Below are 25,082 nucleotides of genomic sequence, written 5' to 3' on the forward strand. Positions count from 1 at the left end.
GAAGTGTCTTCAGAGATTTTCGAAGGGTTTGAACACAGATTGTAATCGTTTGTATACATTTGATGTTCTAACACACTTTTGAAGTCAAAGTATAGCTTTGAAAGATGTAGGAATCTAAAAGTGATGGTACCAGTTATATCTCGAATTGAATTCTGAGATTTTAAAATCAGAATATGTAATTGGGTTTGAATGAGTATGGTTGTTTTGATTTCTATGAAAGAATGTATATTATTGTGAAAGTAGGAAGTATAATTGATAATTTGCTTAATCTGATTCGAAGAATGTAACATATTAATTGTGAATTTATATATATCTCTTGGGTATTACCTACCCGTTAAAAAATGTTCACAATTAATATTTTGTACATAAGAATTTTATTACAGTCTTTATGAAAAATATATATGTATATATTCTCCTCAGATGTAACATAGATTTTAATGAGTTAATACTAAATTAAACTCATTCGATCTACGGTTGGAACTAGAATTGAATAATTCCTTGAAGGCTTTAGAGGTTACATAAGTATTTCTTCAATAATATTGAAATTATGAATCAATACTTCGTTATTTGTTGAGATGTGATGTTGGTTTTCGTTAAATTCTTGTGAACTTCGCAAAGTACGAATGATATTATCTGAAAAGTTTCGGTTACATCAATGATGAAGTGTAAAATCAAATATATACTTGATTTATTAGGAATTGGAATTTGTTGAATTGAGATAGAGATTGTAGTTAATGATGGTTAAGTCGCGGGCGAGGGACGTACATTATTGCATATTTGTAATATGAATTAACCGAGTAGTTAAGATTCACATACAATAGCTTAGCACGGAAAGATTTATTTTTTATTTCAAAATATATATATATAATATATATATAATTTCTTCAGAGGGAATGAGTTAATTCTTCATAACTTGTTGATACAATATACACGTTATTGATTCGTAATGATGTCCACAGTGATTCTTGAACTGACGGAGTTTGTGATGTTATAGGTGTTGTTGATTCTGATGTTGACTGTACTGATGATGCTGGTGATGTTGACGGTACTGTTGATGCTGTTGGTAAAACAAGTTTAACTTGTTAATCATACACCATTTTTGTCAGGGTTTCTACTCTTCCTTCTATCATTTTGGTTCGCTTAACTGATTTATGGTTAGGGCTAGATTAGATAATCTCTAAGACTTTAGAGATTATATAATCGCCGCGGAATGTTTCTCCAATGAAGTTATGAATTAATACTTCGTCAGTTATTGTTGTTGGTACTCCTTGGTATCTATGGTGCGTATGACGTTGATGCTCGTGGGACAGATTGTGAAGTTGAGGATTACGACGCGGTTGTGGTTGGAGGTGGTAATGGTACTGTTGGCGTTGATGATGGTGGTATTGGTTATGCTGCTGATGCTGCTGCTGGTGTTTGTAATCTCTGCACCATATTCTCCAAAGCCACTACCCGAGCGCGAAGCTCGTTGACTTCTTCTATTACACCGGGGTGATTGTCGGTTCGGACGATCGGATAAATAAAATTTAAAATTTGATATAATATATAATCGTGACGAGATACTCTGGAAATGAGCGAGAAAATGGTGTTTTGAACAAGTTCGCCGGTAAGTGCTTCAGGTTCTTCGCCAAGAGGGCAATGTGGTGTATGGAAAGGATCGCCTTCTTCTTGTTTCCAATGATTGAGGAGGCTACGAACCCATCCCCAATTCATCCAGAATAGGTGATGACTGATTGGTTGATCCATTCCGGTCACACTGCTTTTGGAGCTTGAGTGAGATTCCATTTCGGAATCCGAGTGACTTGAACTGATAACAAATTCCATTTTGTACGATTGGATAAAGGATTTTCGATATAAAATGATTTTTTGGCTATCGTGTGGTATTCTATTTACATAGGATATCTATATATAGAGATCAAAAGATTTCATAGATTACGGAGGAATTTGCGGGATATGTCAGGCAAAGTTTAAAGTAACAGATACGATAAGATATAATTTAGCAGATATGCTAAGATATGAATTTTTGTCTATACACTATTCTTGCAATCAATGCAGCAAGACGTGTCTTAGACTAAAAATGATAAGCAGGTAATTTCCTGAGGATGATAAGTAGTTAATTTTCGACACAAAATGATAAGCAAAACTTTTTACATGCAGACACGGTCGAAGTCCAGACTCACTAATGCATCCTATCGACTTATCAGTTAGACACACTAATGCAGACCTGGTTCGCTAAGACCACCGCTCTGATACCAACTGAAAGAACCCGTTCATATACATTATAAACGATTCACAATAGTTGATTACATTGCGAGGTATTTGACCTCTATATGATACATTTTACAAACATTGCATTCGTTTTTAAAAGACAATCTTTCTTTACATCAAAAATTGACAGGCATGCATACCATTTCATAATATCCACTATCCACTATAAATTGATTTAATAATAATCTTTGATGAACTCAATGACTCGAATGCAACGTTCTTCGAAATATGCTATGAAAGACTCCAAGTAATATCTTTAAAATGAGCCAATGCACAGCGGAAGATTTCTTTAACACCTGAGAATAAACATGCTTTAAAGTGTCAACCAAAAGGTTGGTGAGTTCATTAGTTTATCATAATCATTTATTTCCATCATTTTAATAGACCACAAGAATTTCATTTCCAGTTCTCATAAATATACGTCCCATGCATAGAGACAAAAATAATCATTCATATGGTGAACACCTGGTAACCGACATTAACTAGATACATATAAGAATATCCCCTATCATTCCGGGATCCTCCTTCGGACATGATATAAATTTCGAAGTACTAAAGCATCCGGTACTTTGGATGGGGTTTGTTAGGCCCAATAGATCTATCTTTAGTATTCGCGTCAATTAGGGTGTCTGTTCCCTAATTCTTAGATTACCAGACTTTAATAAAAAGGGGCATATTCGATTTCGATAATTCAACCATAGAATGTAGTTTCAATTACTTGTGTCTATTTCGTCAAACATTTATAAAAGCGCATGTATTCTCATTCCCAAAAATATAAAAGGTAAAAAGGTAAATGAAACTCACCATACTGTATTTCGTAGTAAAAATACATATAACGTCATTGAACAAGTGCAAGGTTAGCCTCGGATTCACGAACCTAAATTAATTATATATATTTATGTGTTGGTCAATATTTGTCTAACAAATTAGTTCAAGTCATAGTGTACCACAATCCTAATGCTCGAGACTAATATGCAAAAGTCAACAAAAATAAATTTGACTCAAAATAATTTCCAAAAATCTATACATGATTAATATATAGTTTAAATATCGTCATTTTATATTTTTAAAAGATTTATTAGAGTAAATAATATAATTTATTTATTAATAAATAAAATTTTATATTATATTTATATAATAAAATATACTTTTATATATATTAAGTAATAAAATTTATAGGGTTCATTTAATATTATAAAGATAATATGATAGGTATTATTAAAGTAAGTTATTACACGTAGTAAAATATGTTTGTATCAAATATTTATTTGATAAAATAATATCTATAATGATATTAAGTAAAAGTTGTATTATTTTGTAATAATAATTATTATTATAAAAATATCAATATTTATAATTACTAAGATGACATTATGATAAAACGATAATTCTAATTATGATAACTTTAATATTTACGATAATTTTTAATATTATCTTTAAAATAATAATTCTATTTAAAATAATAATAATAATGATATTTTATAGTAACAATGACATTTCTATTAAAATGAAAATTTTTGTTAAAATAATAGTTTTAATACTAACGATAATTTTAATAATAATAGTAATGATAAAAATAATAAGAACGATAATTTTATCTAAATCAATATCTTATAATATTTTAATTTCATCATGATACTCTTACCCATTATTTCCTAATCGTTTCGTTTAATAGCTTTTAATCGTCTTTTATATCGTGTTCGTAATAATGATAATAATAGTAATCAAAATAATTAGGTGTTACAAATATTTATTTTAATTACACTAATATTAATAATGATAGTTACTATAACATTATTAACGATAATACTGATAATTATCTTAATGATAATATAGTAATAATAATAATAACAATAACAATAACTATTTTTAAATAATGATATATATATATATATATTAATAATGATAATAATAATAATAATACCAATAATAATAATAATAATAATAATTGGATAATAATAATAATACTAATTATAACTTTAACGATAATAACGATAGTAATAATAACAAAATTAACAATTTTTAATGATAAATCCTTTTATTGATAAAGATAATAATAATAATAATAATAAGATAAAACTAGAACGACGATAATAACGACGATAATAATAATCATTTTTTATAATAATACAAAAATTCGATGGACTATAACTTCAAATCCGTTCATCGAAATCATTCGATATCTGAATGAAAAGTTCTTAATTTTTCGCTAGCTTTCCAACGACATGCATATCTTATACCTTATCTCAGTCGCATATATAACTAATTCAGGATTCAACATAACCTAACTAAAGGCAATATCAAAAGTACAAACATGCATAATCCTATATACTCGAGCACTAGTCAGGGATACACTATTAGTATGTAAAAGTTAAATTATGAGTACTCACGTATCAATATTGAGATTCAATATTGCAGGAAAGGTACGTAGACGCAATGGAGATGATAAACACTATATTGACCTCACGAGCATACCCATGAACCATACCCAATCACCTCCATAGCTATAACTCATAATTTCCTTAATCCAATCCCACTCGAAAAACAATTTCGAAATCACTCGGACAGCACTCTGACGTAATATTTTATGTATACTAATAATGTCTTGAAATAATACGGAGTAAATATATATATATATATATATATATATGTAAATCGATTGAGAGAGTTTAGAGAAAAATATTTTCAAGTTTCTATGAAATAATGAAACCTATTGAATTCTATTTATAATAGATTTTTGAATTATTAAAGTGAATTATTAAAGTATGAATTATTAAAGTGAATTATTAAAGTATGAATTATTAAAGTGAATTATTAAAGTATGAATTATTAAAGTGAGTTATTAAAGTGAATTATTAAAGTATGAATTATTAAAGTGAATTATTAAAGTATGAATTATTAAAGTGAATTATTAAAGTATGAATTATTAAAGTGAATTATTAAAGTTAAAGTAAAGTAAAAATAAAGTAAAGGTAAAGTTTAAGTATAGTAAAAGTATAAAACTATGTACGTATAATACGCGTATAAATATATATAATATTAATTTAAATCGTTATATATATTTAATAAAATAAAATATAAATATCGTTATCTTTATCATACTGGTTAAGTAATGAGTTGTCAAAAGTGGTTCTAGATATTTATAAAAGTTATATACGTTCTAATAATAAAGTTCTTTTTAAACTGAAAGCGTTTTTGTACGTTTGAAACTAAATCAAATAAATATAATAATTTTGTTTTCCAAAACCAAATATATTTTTAAGAATTATTTTGTTTAAAGGTTAAAATAATGGAAATCGTTATATCATAAAATGTTTTAGAAAAGTAGAATCATATATATTCATAATAGGTTTCAAGTTTTTAAATTACAGTTTGTTGGTGAAGCATGGGATAAAGTTCAAAGGTTAAATAAACGTATGAAATCATCTTAATGAAAAATGTCGAGTTACTTAACTTGTCGATATCCAACATCTAAGTTATTTACACTTCACGTTCTTACTTATAAATCACTTTACCATTTTCTGAATGTTGTCAAAAAGAATAGATTTCTTAAATCACAGTGGACCTCATAACATAGACCCGTAATCATATCATAATGTATCTGATAAATTAATCATTTGATATTATCTTCTAATTCCATCGATAAACATATTGAAACAAATACGTTCATGTAAAGTATTATACGTTTAATACTTTATTAATATTCTCAAGTTATAATATATATATACATATTTATTTATATATAACGGTTCGTGAATCGTCGAAAGTTGGTCGAGGTTATAATGAATGTATGACCACAATTTAAAATTCTTGAGATTTAACTTAACAAACTTTGCTTATCGTGTCGGAATAATATAAAGATAAAGTTTAAATTTGGTTGGAAATTTCCGGGTTGTCACATTTGATGCTGAGGTCCGTGGATTTACAGCTGATTTTTGAGAAAAATTTTCAAGGTTTTTCGTAGTCTCTACAACTGGTCTGGACGACAACTTCCTGACCTACATCAAGAAGCGCGTGTCTTTTTCTCGAAAGACTTTACTTCCTTTTAAATTCCATTTATATTACAATAAACTCGGTAAAACTGATTAATATCGTCCAAAACAAAAGTATTTTCAATTATTTGTACAAAAATATGTGATATATGTTCTAAATAACTTGGTAAATTTTTCCCACACTTGGCTTTTATTTTTCTTTCTTTACCTTTTTATTCTCCTCTATTCTATTTTAAATGAATTCAAGCATTTTGGGTTGTTTCTCAATTTATGTCATTTCCGAGGTAACAATAATTTCGGTGTTAACACCTAGTTTTATCGTTCATAAATATGTATAAACATGATTTTGAATTCATTTATTTGAAAATTTTTAAAAATTTTACTAGAATTGGGTAGTCAGTATATAAGACTAGGGTTGTTCTTTATTATCAGAGAGCACTAGATTCTAATACAACTACTGCGTTACTAGTATTTTTAATGGTAACCAAGTGTTTGAATTAAAATTTTAAAACCAGAAAGAATTTAATCCCTTCCCACACTTAAGATCTTGCAATGCCCTCATATGCAAGAAATCAGTAATAATTTAAATTATTGAGGGTGATTAGCGTAGAAAAATGATTAAATTTTATCAAAGTTTCCAAACATATTGTTGTATGCTTTGAATGATAAATGGTGCACTTCATTTGTTCATTCCGTCTGTTGTTATTTCACATATATTTTGTATTTTGTCGTCAAAATTAATAGCTTTTGCTGAACTTAATGTCAGTCTTTGAAAATGCGTTGTTTTACCCTGTTGTGTACATGAGATAAAATACATACAATACAAATATAAACATGTATGGTAATTTGAAATGGGACTTAATATCCCACTTTCAAATCAAATATGAAATATTAGTAAAAAATAGTAAACATATTAAACATTACATTAAAGTATCAAAATATTAAATGTTTAGCATAAATAGATAAAAATAATAAAAGAGAAGACATCACCAATGGAACACTATTGATTTGGATAAGGGTTCCAATTCATATCGTCGTTCGGGTTCCATGGTTGGTGATAGGTGTTCTGGTAGGCTTGATTGGGGTCGTACGTTTCATAGGGTGATCGCATGTCGGGCTGATGTGGTGGATAGTAAGCAGGCCAAGTCGAGATGTAGTTATTTGGTACCTGATATGATAGCTGGCTCATGATTTGGTGCTGATGAACTTGCCAGCTATCGTGTTGGCGTCGCCTGGAAGTCTCATACTCATTCGCGGCTTGCCACTGCTGATACCGACGATGCCTATCCTCATTAGTCATTTCTACCTCATCTATACGCTGGAAAACGTTAGTAGCAATATCCCAAATGACATCCCTAATGTCATTCGCTTCCTCCATCTCATCATCTGAACCCCTCTCTACCTCTCCTAGTTAATACCTTTGCACCTTGATAGACTTGCGAACCTAAAGTCTCGTCCTGTTCCCTACATACCATCATCGGACCCCCTTGATCCCTATCTACACCCAAATACTCTCCAATGAGAGTAATAAAAATACCTCCTCCTATTATTCCCCCTTCCTGTATTCCTTCCACCATTTTGGATAGATAAAAACCAACACAGTAGGGTATATTAACAAAGCTTCTAGTGTTTCGAATGCACTTAAGGTAAAATAAATCGTGTAGGGTCATTTTTTCCTTGTTGTTACCTCTTTGTGTAATCGAGTTTGCTAAGAATCTATGTATTATACGAAGCTCGGCTTTATTAATATCTAAATAAGAGTGTCTTCCTCCCCGCGTAAACACATTGAAATTTGACATACGCCTCCAGATGGCGTTAGCGTCAAAATTTCTATCTAACCGCTCACCATGATAAATCAAATTTGTATAATTAGGTGATAGTAATTCAGCGGGAGTGTAAATCTGTAAAGCCCTGGCCATGTCCAGCATGGACATCCTGTACATCCTACGACCAAGTAAAAATCTAAGAAAACTCTTATCATCTAACCTATCTACATCCTTATTAAAAGCTATAGTACTCATTAGCTCAACACACCACTCTTTATATACAGGCCTACGAGTGGTAAATAAACGTTCCCAATCAGTAAAAGAAGAGCTTCCATACCTTTGGATTAGATGCTGCCTAACTGGGTTAACTAGGTGGACCCTTTTCAAAGGCTCCCAATCTATTACCCTTGGTACTTCTACATTTTTGGTCTAAAGCTTAAATTTGTTACTTTGGTACGTCAGGTAATCTCTCCAACTTCTATCAATTCTTAAATTAGAATGCAACTGTTCTTCATGAATTGTTGGATGTTCTATTATATGGTAAACGGGAAATACTACGTAGGCAATAAAAAATTGTGGCTCCGGCTCATAGTATGGTACGTGTTGATCATAATGTTGTTGTTGTTCAGGTTGGTGTTCCGGTTCATGATATTGCATCTCTGACTGTGGTTCCAGATCAGGTTGCCTAGACGATGATGCACCATCCGTATCTGTATTTCTCTACAAAACACATTAAATACAAAATTTGTGCATCAAAATATGCATTAGTGTTAGCAAAATAACAAACTAAAACAATTATAATAACATGTTTAATCCATATTAAACTTATACTCATTTTCATATTTTTATCAATTCTACACATTTTCAAATAATCATATATGAAAATGTTTACAAAGTTTATAAGCTTTTATCTCAAATAACATGTCAAAATAATCATTACTAGCAATTAAATAGGTTTCAAATGGTATTTATATCAAATTAATCAAGTTCGTGAATTTTAGACTTAAAAAGTCTACTTTAATTCTCAAAAATCATGTTTAGGATCATTTAGCTACCTAAACATGTTACACTACTTTATTTAGCACTAATTCATAACAAAAATCGACCATAACCTTTTTATATCAAAAAGCCCCAAATTGCTCAAGAACACAAACCCTAGATTTCTAAAAATTTTGAAGTTTAAGGCTTCAAATCATGACAAATAGCATCAATCTAGGTTATACATGCATAATATACTAATAATTTAACTCTAATTAAGCTAGAAATCATCAAAATTAAATTAGGTAAAATAGTGGTAATTATCACTAAAACTGAGAAATTTAAGAGTTTAGGGGTGAAATTTCTACCTTTTTGCTTCCCCATCTGAAGAAAGGCATGATTATAGCGGATTATTGCAAGAAATTTCGAGTAATTTGGTTGAAAAATGATGATTTTTGAGAGGGTTTTGTGTGTATTTGCGTATGTTTGTGTGTGATGAGTGTGGACAGAAGCAGCTCGCTGCTCTTTTTGTTCCTGACCAGCATTTGTTTCCCCATGCGACCGCATGGTATTGAAGCACAAACCCCATGCGATCGCATGGGGTGTATTTTCCTTTTTTTTTTTAATAAAATCATTTACTTATGAAGCAATTAATTAATTTTAAAAATTTGTTTTCTTTTTAGAATGAAGGCGTTTCGGTACGTTGACCTAGTTCGTCCCTCGAGAAAATTTTAAAAATTTGTCTTTTTAAAGCTATTGTTTTAAAAGCAAAGATTTTTGGGTTTTTTAAATGTTTTTTGCATACTTTAAATCAATAAGATTAAAAATAATGATAATAAAATCTCTCGTCCCGCCCTCGGGTAAAGCAATTTCGGTTCAACGACCTAGTCTTCAACTCACGACGAATTTTATAAATCACATTTTTAACTTAATGAAATAAAGTACATTTTTGTTTTTAAATTCACACCAAACTTAAATTTAAAATGCATAAAATTAAAAATTCATATTAATATTATTAATATTTTTATACATTAATTTTACAAACTTATATATAAAATATTAATTTTTAAAATATTTAAAAACTTAAATATATTGATTTAAAAAGATTTACAATATTAATTTAATATTTATATATTAATTTTAAAAACAAGGTAAAAATAAATTTAAAAATCTGTTTGGTCTTTTTTATCCCACTTTAATCAATCAAATATTATCAAAAATATACGCCCCTCTTTTGGGTAAAGTAATTTCGGTTATTTTACCTATTTTTACTCCTGGCGAATTTTTGAAATATTTTGGATTGATTGATTAAAGATATTTATACCTGAAGAATAAACGGTAAATTTCGCAGTGATGTAATAAATTTTTGTATGATATCAATAATTTCGGTTTAGCATACCTAATTTTATTGAATATCAATTTAATACTTTATAGCGAACGATTGAGCGTTTATTATCAAAAGGTTAAAAGCAATAAATAAAAATAAAAATAAAACTGTACACACTTACCTGTGAGATAGAATTCTCAGAGACCTGCTTTAGCCGACTCATAGGAGAGTCGTGTGATTTGATTTTCCATAGCTACATAAGCGTAACCTCGATTCTTTAATAACTTTTCTTCTAAACATATGAAAGGTCCTTCTCTGCATAGAGTAACAAATTCGTTATTTGAATATGTTTGATTGTTCGAACATTTACCTTCATGTGACCATTTTCCGCATTTATGACATCTTTCAAAGTGTCGTGCTCTTCTTTTTGTTGCGGATTTTGATTTTCCTTTACCAAAATGTGTTTTATGATGATCTTTTCTGAGTTCTTTTCTCACTTCGTCCATTTTTCCTCTTATGAATGATACCAGTTCACTCGAGAAGATGTTATTATTACGTTTAGTAATCATAGCGTGTAGTAGTAGATCATGGTTCAGATCAAAGGAATTCTTCATCTCGTAAAACCTAAAAGAAATAAAAATTCAGAATGGAGGGAGAAAACTAGTTCTTTAGGGTCTGCTAGGGAAAGACCATGCAGATTCCATTCTCGAGAACTACACGAAAACAGAAAATCTAACTCTAACAGAAATACATATTACCCTTAAAAGATTCGAATCTCCCCACACTTAGTTAGCTGTGGCGTTGAAATTGTAATTAACTTCGTTTTCAATTTCCATTGGACCATGTATGTAATGTTTAACTCTGTGACCATTAACTTTAAATTCAATCCCATTTGAATTTATCAACTCTATTGTTCCATATGGAAAAACTCTTTTGACTATGAATGGTCCAGACCATCTTGATTTCAATTTTCTAGGAAATAGCTTGAATCGTGAATTGAAAAGAAGAACTCTGTCTCCTTCTTTAAATTCTTTTGAACTTCTGATTCTTTTATCATGTCATTTCTTCGTTCTTTCTTTATAGATTAACGAATTTTCATATGCTTCATGTCTTAATTCTTCTAATTCGTTTAGTTGACTTAACAGTAGACGACCAGCTTCATGCAAATCAAGATTACATGTCTTCAAAGCCCAAAATGCTTTGTGCTAAATTTCTACTGGAAGGTGACATGCTTTTCCGTAAACAAGTTTAAAAGTTGTGGTTCCAATTGGAGTTTTGTAGGCTGTTCTAAAAGCCCAGAGTGCATCCTCCAATTTTATGGATCATTCCTTTGGATTTGATCCTACGGTTTTCTATAGAATACGTTTTAATGCTCGGTTGGTATTTTCAACTTGTCCACTTGTTTGTGGATGATAAGCGGTTGAGATTTTATGAGTTACTCCATATCTTTTGAGAACTTTCTCAAGTTGATTATTACAAAAATGAGTACCCCGGTCACTTATTAAAGCTTTCGGTGTTCCGAACCTTGCAAAAAGACGTTTTAAAAAATTGACTACAACTCGTGCATCGTTAGTTGGGAGAGCTTGTGCTTCCGCCTATTTAGATACATAATCAATAGCAACGAGAATATAGAGATTATTATGAGATTTTGGAAATGGACCTATAAATTCAATACCCCAAACGTCAAATACTTCACATACTTGAATGACATTTTATGGCATTTCATCACGTTGACTTATTTTTCAGGCCCTTTGACATGCATCACAGGATTTACAAAGAAGGTGTGCGTCTTCGAAAATTGTAGGCCAATTTCTTGTTGTGAGTTGAGGCCCATAATGCCCTCCTGTTGGTCCTGTGTGACAATGGTTTAAGATTTGACTAGCTTCATCTCCGAATACACATCGGCGTATTATTCCATCAGGACAACTTTTGAATAAATGTGGATCTTCTCAAAAATAGTGTTTTATATCACTAAAAAATTTCTTTCGTTTTTGGTACGACAACTCTTTTTCAAGGAATCCACATAGTAAATAGTTTGCATAGTCTGCAAACCATAGAATTTCATTATAATCTATCTTCAAAAGATATTCATCAGGAAAGTTATCTTGTATAGTCGATTCATTTAGAACTTCTAATTCGGGATTTTCAAGACGAGAAAGATGATCAGCTGCGAGATTTTCTGCTCCCTTTTTATCTCAGATTTCAATATCAAATTCTTGTAAGAGTAAGATCCAACGGATTAATTGTGGTTTGGCATCTTGTTTTGAAAATAGGTATCTAAGAGCAGAATGATCGGTATAGACCACCGTTTTTGTTAGAACGAGATATGAACGAAATTTGTCAAAAGCAAAGACAATAGCAAGGATTTCTTTTTCAGTAGTTGTGTAATTCGTTTGTGCTCCTTGTAATGTCTTACTAGCGTAATAAATAGGTTGAAATCATTTTTCAATCCTTTGTCCTAAAACGACTCCTATTGCAAAATCACTTGCAACGCACATGAGTTCAAATGGTAGATTCCAATTTGGAGTTATCATGATCGGCGCATTAGCGAGTTTTTCTTTAAGAATATTAAAAGATTTGATGCATTCATCTGAAAAGATGAATGGAGCATCTTTTTCTAGGAGTTTATTCATAGGAGTGGCAATTTTAGAAAAATCTTTTATGAAACGTCGGTAAAAATCAGCATGCCCTAGAAAACTCCTAACTCCTCTAACATTGGTGGGATGTGGAAGTTTAGCAATTACATCTACTTTAGCTCTATCCACTTCAATTCCTTCCATTGAAATTTTATGACCAAGAACGATGCTTTCTTTAACCATGAAATGGCATTTCTCCCAATTAAGAACTAGATTTGATTGCTCGCATCTAATAAGCATTCGTTCAAGATTAACTAGACATGATTCAAAAGTATCACCGAAGACTGAAAAGTTATTCATGAAAACTTCCATGCATTCTTCTATCATGTCGTGAAAAATCGCCATCATGCACCTTTGAAAGGTTGCAGGGGCGTTGCAAAGTCCAAATGGCATGCGTTTGTAAGCAAAAGTACCATAAGGGCACGTGAATGTGGTTTTCTCTTGGTCCTCGGGTGCTATTGGAATTTGAAAATATCCGAAAAAACCGTCAAGAAAACAATAGTAACTGTTTCCAGCTAACCTTTCCAACATTTGATCAATGAAAGGTAAGGGAAAGTGATCTTTTCTGGTGGCGTCATTTAATTTTCTATAATCAATACAAACACGCCATCCTATTACAGTCCTAGTGGGAATAATCTCATCTTTTTCATTTTTGATGACAGTCATGCCACCCTTCTTAGGTACGCATTGAACTGGGCTTACCCATGGACTATCAGAGATTGGATAAATTAAACCTGCATCGAGCAGTTTAATAATTTCTTTCTTAACAACATCTTGCATATTAGGATTTAGTCTTTGTTGGCATTGCACATAGGTTTTATGGCCTTCTTCTATAAGGATTTTATGTGTGCAATATGAAGGACTTATGCCTTTAATGTCATGAATCTTCCATGCAATAGCTGGTTTATGAGCTTTTAGTATAGAAATGAGTCGAGATTTTTCATTTTTTGTAAGAGAAGACGATATTATTACAGGTAATTCAGATTCACCATGTAAATAAGCGTATTCCAAATGGGTTGGAAGTGGCTTTAACTCTAATGTCAGTGGTTCTTCTATCGATGATTTGTATCGATATCTGTCTTCTTCTTTTAGCATTTGAAGTTCTTCTGTTGTTGGTTCGTATTCATTAGCCATAAGTGCAGCTAATATTTCAGCTTCATCAATTGGTTCAGTTCCTTCTCCTAAAGAACATTCTCCTGTTCCTTGTAATTCTGGAAATTCTTTTAACAATTCTGCATGTGAATCTATAGTTTGAATATAATAACATGTATCATCTGCAGATTGTGGTTGTTGCATGGCTCTATCAACAGAAAAGGTAACACTCTCGTCCTCTAAATTTGAATTGCTTGGCTTCAAGTCTTTCTTTTCTCATTTTACTAGGGTAAGGAAGTAGTGGTTGGCATGGTTTAACATAAGGTTTATCCTTAACTGTGTTATCTTCATTAACCTTTTCAACTACCGGTTCTGTTTTCATGTCTTGCTCAGATTGTGGTTCTTGTGTAGTAGGATTAGAGTCATCAGAAATTTCAGGTATTTCAGGTGGTTTAAGTGTAATACCACTTCTTGTGGTAATAGCTTTAGCTGTTTCATTCCGGGGGCTAGCATTTGTATCGCTAGGTAGACTTCCAGGTTTTCTTTCACCTATCAACCTTGCTAGGTTGCTCACTTCTTGTTCCAGATTTTGAATAGAAGCTTGTTGATTTCTAAATGCTTGAGCATTTTGTTCATTAGTTTGTTTCTGAGATGTGAAAAACTGCATTTGAGATTCAACTAGCTTCGACATCATGTCTTCTAAATTTGGATTTTTATCATCAGTTTGTGGTGGTTTATTTTGAAAAATAGGTCTTTGCTGATTGTAAGTATTGTTAGATACTTGTTGATTGCTAGGACCTTGTTGGTTGTTGTATGAAACATTTCGGTTATAATTCTGATTTTGATTGTAGATTTATCTTGGCGGTTGATAATTATTCTGATAATTATTTCCAGGCCTTTGGTTCATGTATGAAACATTCTCTCTTTGTTCCATTGTTTGTTCAATACTGAGACAATCTTTTGTCAAATGTGGTCCTCCACAATGTTCACAACTAATTCGTATTGCATGAATATCTTTAGTCATCTTATCCATTCGTCTCTCGAAAGCATCTATCTTTGCGGACATGGAATCAAAGTCATGGCTAGAATCGGCTCTAGCCGCTTTAGATGATCTAACGATATCTTTTTCTTGATGCCACTAATGTGAGTGGGATGCAGTGTTATCAATAATTTTGTAAGCTTCAGTTGCAGTTTTCTTCATAATGGAACCACCAGCTGCTATGTCGATGTCTTTTCGTGTAGTAATGTCGCATCCTTGGTAGAATATTTGTACTATTTGATAAGTATCTAAACCATGTTGAGGACATCCTCTCAATAACTTTCTAGATCTTGTCCACGCTTCATATAAGGTTTCATTTGGCTTTTGTGTGAACGTAACAATTTCTCCTTGAAGTCTCACGGTTTTAGATGCCGGAAAGAATTGTTTAAGAAAATTTTCAACTAAAACATCCCATGTATCAATCGCCCCTTCAGGTAACGATTCTAACTAATCTTTGGCTTCTCCCTTTAAAGTCCAGGAAAATAACATGAGATAGATCTGTTCATCTTCTACTTCTCTTATTTTCAATAGAGTACAGATCATATTAAAGGTTTAAAGATGTTCGTTTGGATCTTCCTTCGGCGCACCACTAAATTGGCATTGATTAGTTACCATGTGTAGGATTTGTTCTTTGATTTCATAATCTGGCGCATTAATGTCTGGTTGAGTAATTGCGTGACCTTGGCCAGTGCGTTTAGCCCTCATTCGGTCTTCCATACTTAGAGGTTCCAGATTTTCCATGATTGAATTTGTTGAATTTGAATCACTAGAGGATTCTGACTTAATGGTTTCTTCCTCGACAATCTCTGGATGAGTGATTTGTGGTTCAGGAGGAATGATTAGTGGTTCAGGATCTCTGAATTGTCCCTGAATATCCTCCGGATTCTCAATTGTGAGTCGGGTTCAAAAAATGGATTATCGAAAATTTGAATTGGAGTACTTGGTTGACTAGATGACGATTCTAAAGAAAAATTAACGGCGAAAATGTTGGCTAGATATCTTGATCGAGTTACAGGTGGTGAACGTATAAAAGGTGGTGAACGTTTTGCTCGGTGCATTCACTCTATATCCTATTAGTTATAAAAGATAAAAAAATATATAAGCTATCAAATTAATAAACTTTTTTGATTTTGCCCACGTTTCGAATAGCCAATAGATGCAGCAGGTAGCCAGGACCCTTTAAATCGGAAGCCCACAACTCGCCACTAACAAATCCAACTATTACTACGAAGCAGAAAATTTTGGATGTCTATCAATTTAACCACTTAAATAATTTTTTTCGTTGAAATTTAAAGAAAATAAAGAAAACTCTATATCCTAAAGAACTAGAGCGTCGGGAAATAAGAAAGAAAAAGAATGCGTCGAAAAACGTCAAAAAATAAAAGGTCGGAAAATAAGCGTCGAAAAATAATAAAAAGAATGTAAAGCGTCGAAACTTAAAAGCCTAAAAACTAAGAATTAAAACTTACGTCTAAAGGTATTAAAGCTTAAAGGAATTCCATATCCAAAACGGCAATTACTTAAAAATGCACTAAAATCTATCAAATATTAAAGCAATAAGCGACGTCGTAAAATTCTAAGGCGTCTAAATCTTAATCTAAAGAAAAAGTACTTAAAGGATTTTACGACAAAGCCTAAAAATCTAGAAATAAAAATAACTACGGCAAAAACTATATCTTAAAACTAGTTACGAAAAAAAATACAAATTACGAAATAAAAAGATACAAAATATAAAAATAAAACTAAAAGTTATAAAAATACAATTTTTATAAAAATATTATTTTTATATTATTATTTTATAAAAGTATTAATTTTAAAACTAATTAAAACTTAAAATACAGATTAATTAAAACTAAAACTAACTAATATTAAATTAAAACCCTAATTAATATTAATTAATAATAATAATTATTAATAACCTAACCCTAATCGTACCAGTTTAAGGATCAGAGCTGTCTTTTCAAATCATGCGATCGCATGAGTTGTATGTTATATGTCCATGCGGTCGCATGGATCCTGATACCAGGCCAGTTCTTGGGCTGCTACAGTACCTTGGCCCGATTACTTTTAATTAATTTTTTTTTTGTTTTATATTTTATAGAAAATAAAATGTAAGAAAAACTAATAAAAAAATTAATTATTAGTTTTAATTTTTAACAAAAGGAATAAAAAATATAAACTTTTTAATTTAAACACTTAAAAATATAGAAATATATTTTTATTTTTATGTTTTTAAATTTTTAAATTTTTATATTTAAAACTCTTTATATTTTTACAAAAATAGTTTAAAAAACTTAAATTTTTTTTTTTACTATAGCGTTTCGCTTTCGGCGTTGTTGAAGTCTCCGGCAGCGGCACCAAAAATACTTGATGTTATGCGAGGTGTATACGAAATAGTTATATTTTTACTACGAAATACTATTAAATACGATATGATTTTATACAAGTTATTTATTTATTTTTTTATAAAGTGGATATACCTAAACCTTGCTACAACACTATAGGTAGTGTACCTAATCGTACAGTAGTGTAGTTTTTAGTAAGTCCGGTTCGTTCCGCAGGGAGCTAGCCAAGTTTAACGCTATATATATTTTAAACTATATTTGTATAATATATATATATATATATATATATATATATATATATATATATATATATATATATATATATATATATATATATATATAAGTAGTATTATTATTATTATAAAAAGGGGGTTTTTACCGTTTAATGACCGGTTTGTCGATTTTATGTCTTAAGTCACAATTAAAACCTAATGTAAAATATTAAAAATAAATATAACTTAATTTAAAGCATAAAGTAAATGACGATAATAAAAGTGTGATAATTTAAAGTACGATAATTAAAGATGCGATAAATAAAATGACAGTAAATAAAATTGCGATAATTATAAAGTACGATAATTAAAAGTGCGATAAAATATAAAATAAAGGAATTATGCTTATTTAAACTTCCGTAATCATGATATTTGACGTGTTGATTTTGATTTATTACCATGGGTTAATTGTCCTTTGTCCTGGATTATTTGATATGTCCATACAGTTTTGTCCAAAATAGTCCAACAGTCATAAATATAAAGTGCGAGGATCTTCGTCAAATTATCCTTATACCCGAAGTCAAATATTCCAACTAATTGGGGATTCGAACTATAACAAGGTCTTAATACTTTGTTTAATGAATACACCAAGTTATCTACTGCGTGTAGTCCAAGGTTTTACTACTTTGTTAATAATTACACCAATTACCCTTGAATGTAATCCACCCCTGTTTTAATGAGTCCATTAACTATTAATCCATTCCCTTGTCCGGTCAAATGAACAATTATTCGTATTTATAGATATCCCGCCCACCGTACCCGATTAAGCGTATGTGGTTATTTATAGATACGTCAAATTATAACCTTTATATTAAATTAACGAGGTATCGTTTAGTTAATATAAAGCCCATTAATAGCCCATAGTCTAATTTCCACAAGTGTCGTTCTTTTGTCCAAACCTCAATTATGGTACAAAGCCCAATAACCCCGTCTTCAATATTTAGCCCAACATCACGATTACTTCGGTTTAAATAAGCATAATTACGAGACATTAATTTAGAAAGGTTGAACATAACTTACAATGAGTATTAATAGCGTAGCGTTACACGGACAGAATTTCAACTTACAAACTTAAAACATTCGCCACTATAACCTTATTATTATTAACTTAATATTAATATTTAAATTATACTTATAAAATAAATATAAATATATATTGAGAGAGTAAGAGATAGAAAAAGATGTGTTTTATTTCAGCCAGAACTCGTGCATTTTATAGAATGTGGCCTGCTACAGTAAACCATGCGACCGCATGGTTTTTGTGTCTCCAGGCCATGCGATCGCATGGCCAGCTGGATCAGACCACATTCACTTGTATGCTAGTTTGCCGACGGTTTTTAATATATAATATAATATATATATATATATATATATATATATATATATATATATATATATATATATAATTTTTAGAATTATTTATATATTATATTATATTCATGTGCATAGTTGACTTGTCATTTTTGCTCCGTTGCGTCGCGCGTTGATAGTTGGTTCATGTCCCGGTTCTGGATTTTCGAACGTCATTTCGTACGATTTAATATCTTGTACTTTGCGTTTTGCAGCTCGTACTCTTGTAACTTTTAGACGTTTCTCATCAATAAATTGAACCACTTGGATTGTATTTTGTACTTTTGAGCTTTTTGGTTGTTTGCATCTTCAATTCGTCGAATCTGTCTTTTGTCTTCACCTTTTATTATTTAAACGAATATCACTTGTAAATAGAACAATAGCAACTAAAAGCTTGTTTTTTTTTTAAGGATAATGCTATGAAATATGTGTTTGTTTTTAGCATTATCAAGCACCCAATTATCAAACTTAACTGTTTTGCACCCTGTTACGTAGTGTTAGAACATACGCTATACTCGAAAATATATTTCATCCGCTAACGGTAGCGAACCGTCCGAATGAGGGCTCGTCAAGCCCATGTGATCACATAACATAAGTTCACGTTTACACCCTACAAGTGTAACTAATGATAATTGAATTGAGGCATTTTGTTCTAACTCGCTGTGGAATGTTTGTTTTCTTACTTGTCAAAGCATAAAAGTATGATACGTATATATTTCTCATCCCTTAGTTTAAAGAGTAAAAGTTGTTGAAAAGGTAGGACTATGATCTCACCTCGAGTGCACGAGTATAAAGGCACTTCATAAAGTAAACGTGTGCATGAAAGTTGTTTAGCCTTGACCTAAACAAGTAAGTTGTATCAATTCCCGGTTACGACACAAGGTCGGTCGAAATGTGTTCAATTAGTCCTATGGCTCGTTACGACTCGATTAATATAGCATGTGAATCAAGTTGTCAAGTTTCATGCAAGAATCAAGTATAAAAGAGGATTAGAACGATTGCATAAGTTTTTGGTTAAGTTTGACTAAAAGTCAAACTTGGTCAAGGTCAAAGTCAACGGGGTCGTGTCAGGTATTCGACAATTTTTCTAAGTTATACAATCATATATGAGTATGTTGGCCAAGTTTCATGTTAATCGGAGGTGCGTAGCATAGTTAGAATTAAACGAAAAATGACAATTTTGGACAGCCCCTGATAGATCATCTGGATGGCGTCCAGAATGGCTGAACGGCGTCCAGCAGTGAAGGGTGGGATGGCGTCCAAGATATGGGAGGGCGTCCCAATGAACTACAGGTTGCTGAAGCTGAAATTTGACAAGTCTCGAACCAAACTCATTTCAAACACAACTTATGAACCGAAAACACTCAAGACACGTATCTTATATCATTGGAAAGGTATTTTGATGAGGAATACAACTAATCACATATCATCAAACAAATACATCATTTAAAATGACCAAATCCTCTTCGAATGATTGTTAAAGTTCATCATTGATGTTTCAAGTTCGTAAAACGCATTTTATGATTCGGGCAACCAATTTACATGTATTATATGCCGTTTCGAAGGTAATTAAACATACATTGCAACTAAACACTTACTAACAACATTAACAAGCATCTAATGTGTAGTGACCCGAACTTTTCCATGTTTATATATATTAATTGAGATTGATGTTTACATGATTAAATGTTTCCAACATGTTAAGCAATCAAACTTGTTAAGACTTGATTAATTGAAATAGGTTTCATATAGACAATTGACCACCCAAGTTGACCGGTGATTCACGAACGTTAAAACTTGTAAAAAAAAACTATATGATGACATATATATGGTTATATATATAGTTAACATGATATTATGATAAGTAAACATATCATTAATTATATTAACAATGAACTACATATGTAAAAACAAGACTACTAACTTAATGATTTTGAAACGAGACATATATGTAACGTTTATCGTTGTAACGACATTTAATGTATATATATCATATTAAGAGATATTCGTACATCATAATATCATGATAATATAATAATTTAAAATCTCTTTTGTTATTATAAACATTGGGTTAACAACATTTAACAAGATCGTTAACCTAAAGGTTTCAAAACAACACTTACATGTAACGACTAACGATGACTTAACGACTCAGTTAAAATGTATATACATGTAGTGTTTTAATATGTATTTATACACTTTTGAAAGACTTCAATACACTTATCAAAATACTTCTACTTAACAAAAATTCTTACAATTACATTCTCGTTCAGTTTCATCAACAATTCTACTCGTATGCACCCGTATTCGTACTCGTACAATACACAGCTTTTAGATGTATGTACTATTGGTATATACACTCCAATGATCAGCTCTTAGCAGCCCATGTGAGTCACCTAACACATGTGGGAACCATCATTTGGCAACTAGCATGAAATATCTCATAAGATTACAAAAATATGAGTAATCATTCATGACTTATTTACATGAAAACAAAATTACATATCCTTTATATCTAATCCATACACCAACGACCAAAAACACCTACAAACACTTTCATTCTTCAATTTTCTTCATCTAATTGAACTCTCTCAAGTTCTATCTTCAAGTTCTAAGTGTTCTTCATAAATTCCAAAAGTTCTAGTTTCATAAAATCAAGAATACTTTCAAGTTTGCTAGCTCACTTCCAATCTTGTAAGGTGATCATCCAACCTCAAGAAATCTTTGTTTCTTACAGTAGGTTATCATTCTAATACAAGGTAATAATCATATTCAAACTTTGGTTCAATTTCTATAACTATAACAATCTTATTTCAAGTGATGATCTTACTTGAACTTGTTTTCGTGTCATGATTTTGCTTCAAGAACTTTGAGCCATCCAAGGATCCATTGAAGCTAGATCCATTTTTCTCTTTTCCAGTAGGTTCATCCAAGGAACTTAAGGTAGTAATGATGTTCATAACATCATTCGATTCATACATATAAAGCTATCTTATTCGAAGGTTTAAACTTGTAATCACTAGAACATAGTTTAGTTAATTCTAAACTTGTTCGCAAACAAAAGTTAATCCTTCTAACTTGACTTTTAAAATCAACTAAACACATGTTCTATATCTATATGATATGCTAACTTAATGATTTAAAACCTGGAAACACGAAAAACACCGTAAAACCGGATTTACGCCGTCGTAGTAACACCGCAGGCTGTTTTGGGTTAGTTAATTAAAAACTATGATAAACTTTGATTTAAAAGTTGTTATTCTGAGAAAATGATTTTTATTATGAACATGAAACTATATCCAAAAATTATGGTTAAACTCAAAGTGGAAGTATGTTTTCTAAAATGGTCATCTAGACGTCGTTCTTTCGACTGAAATGACTACCTTTACAAAAACGACTTGTAACTTATTTTTCCGACTAGAAACCTATACTTTTTTTGTTTAGATTCATAAAATAGAGTTCAATATGAAACCATAGCAATTTGATTCACTCAAAACGGATTTAAAATGAAGAAGTTATGGGTAAAACAAGATTGAATAATTTTTCTCATTTTAGCTACGTGAAAATTGGTAACAAATCTATTCCAACCATAACTTAATCAACTTGTATTATATATTATGTAATCTTGAGATACCATAGACACGTATACAATGTTTCGACCTATCATGTCGACACATCTATATATATTTCGGAACAACCATAGACACTCTATATGTGAATGTTGGAGTTAGCTATACAGGGTTGAGGTTGATTCCAAAATATATATAGTTTGAGTTGTGATCAATACTGAGATACGTATACACTGGGTCGTGGATTGATTCAAGATAATATTTATCGATTTATTTCTGTACATCTAACTGTGGACAACTAGTTGTAGGTTACTAACGAGGACAGCTGACTTAATAAACTTAAAACATCAAAATATATTAAAAGTGTTGTAAATATATTTTGAACATACTTTGATATATATGTATATATTGTTATAGGTTCGTGAATCAACCAGTGGCCAAGTCTTACTTCCCGACGAAGTAAAAATCTGTGAAAGTGAGTTATAGTCCCACTTTTAAAATCTAATATTTTGGGATGAGAATACATGCAGGTTTTATAAATGATTTACAAAATAGACACAAGTACGTGAAACTACATTCTATGGTTGAATTATCGAAATCGAATATGCCCCTTTTTATTAAGTCTGGTAATCTAAGAATTAGGGAACAGACACCCTAATTGACGCGAATCCTAAAGATAGATCTATTGGGCCTAACAAACCCCATCCAAAGTACCGGATGCTTTAGTACTTCGAAATTTATATCATATCCGAAGGGTGTCCCGGAATGATGGGGATATTCTTATATATGCATCTTGTTATTGTCGGTTACCAGGTGTTCACCATATGAATGATTTTTATCTCTATGTATGGGATGTGTATTGAAATATGAAATCTTGTGGTCTATTGTTACGATTTGATATTTATAGGTTAAACCTATAACTCACCAACATTTTTGTTGACGTTTTAAGCATGTTTATTCTCAGGTGATTATTAAGAGCTTCCGCTGTCGCATACTTAAATAAGGACAAGATTTGGAGTCCATGCTTGTATGATATTGTGTAAAAACTGCATTCAAGAAACTTATTTTGTTGTAACATATTTGTATTGTAAACCATTATGTAATGGTCGTGTGTAAACAGGATATTTTAGATTATCATTATTTGATAATCTACGTAAAGCTTTTTAAACCTTTATTGATAAAATAAAGGTTATGGTTTGTTTAAAAATGAATGCAGTCTTTGAAAAACGTCTCATATAGAGGTCAAAACCTCGCAACGAAATCAATTAATATGGAACGTTTTTAATCAATAAGAACGGGACATTTCAGTTGGTATCCGAGCGTTGGTCTTAGAGAACCAGAAAATTTGCATTAGTGTGTCTTATCGAGTTTGTTAGGATGCATTAGTGAGTCTGGACTTCGACCGTGTTTTCTTTAAAAATGATTGCTTAACATTTTTGTTGGAAACTATATATTTTTAACATATGAATATTATGTGATATATTAATCTCTTAACGTGTTTGATATTATGTGATAGATGTCTACCTCTAGAACAAGTCCCATTGACTCACCTAATAATAATGAAGAGTCAAATGTAAATTGGAATGATTTGTGGACTGATTCACAAGTTCCCGAAGAGGAACCGGAAGAAGAGTCGGAACCGGAAGAAGAATCGGAACCGGAAGAAGAATCGGAACCGGATGAAGAAATAGAACCGGTGGGGGAAATAATAAAACGGTTAAGTAAAAGAAAATCCTCAACCAACCGACCAAAGTTAATTATGGTCAATGGTGTTTCCGCCAAGGAAGCAAAATATTGGGAGGATTACCAATTCTCCGATGAATCGGATTCCGACGAGAATTCCGATGATGTTATAGAAATTACCCCAACTGAATTTAAAAAGGCAAAAGAAAATAATAAGGGAAAGGGCATAAAAATAGAGAAATCTAATTCCAACCCCGATGAACTTTATATGTATCGTCAACCCCCGAAGTCCTTAAGTTGTAACAATGACCCGGGAACCTCTAAACCACCAGGTTTTTCTAAACCAATGTGGAAAACGACGGCTCGTATTAGGGGAACATCATATATCCCTAGAAACTTGGCAAAACGAAACAAAATCGAAGAAGAAGAAACGAGCGAGTCGGAATAAGATAGTTGTATTCGTGTGGTGTAATATATGGAATATAGTGTTCTTATGCTTTATGATATATGTAAAAATTGCTTGTATTAATAAGTATTTTTTTTATGAATCTAACTCTTGTCTATTTTACAGTTTAAAAACACAAAATGGATAGACAACCCAATATTTTAAGAGACCTACCCGGAGACATGATTGATGAAATCTTGTCTAGAGTCGGCCAGAATTCTTCGGCACAACTATTTAAGGCGAGATCAGTTTGTAAGACATTCGAAGAACGTTCCAAGAATGTCTTGGTTTATAAGAGACTTTCGTTTGAAAGATGGGGG

General features: G+C 31.3%; 1 non-coding gene across 1 annotated transcript; it reads left to right on the forward strand.

Annotated features, from left to right (window-relative positions):
• The first annotated feature begins 15,348 nt into the window (after positions 1 to 15,348).
• On the forward strand, positions 15,349 to 15,455 carry LOC139903479 (small nucleolar RNA R71). The gene has a single exon (XR_011778296.1). It is a non-coding gene; the product is annotated as a small nucleolar RNA R71 (small nucleolar RNA).
• Positions 15,456 to 25,082: the final 9,627 nt, after the last annotated feature.

The sequence above is a fragment of the Rutidosis leptorrhynchoides genome, chromosome 3, assembly GCF_046630445.1.
Source record: "Rutidosis leptorrhynchoides isolate AG116_Rl617_1_P2 chromosome 3, CSIRO_AGI_Rlap_v1, whole genome shotgun sequence".
NCBI classification, from domain to species: Eukaryota; Viridiplantae; Streptophyta; class Magnoliopsida; order Asterales; family Asteraceae; genus Rutidosis; species Rutidosis leptorrhynchoides.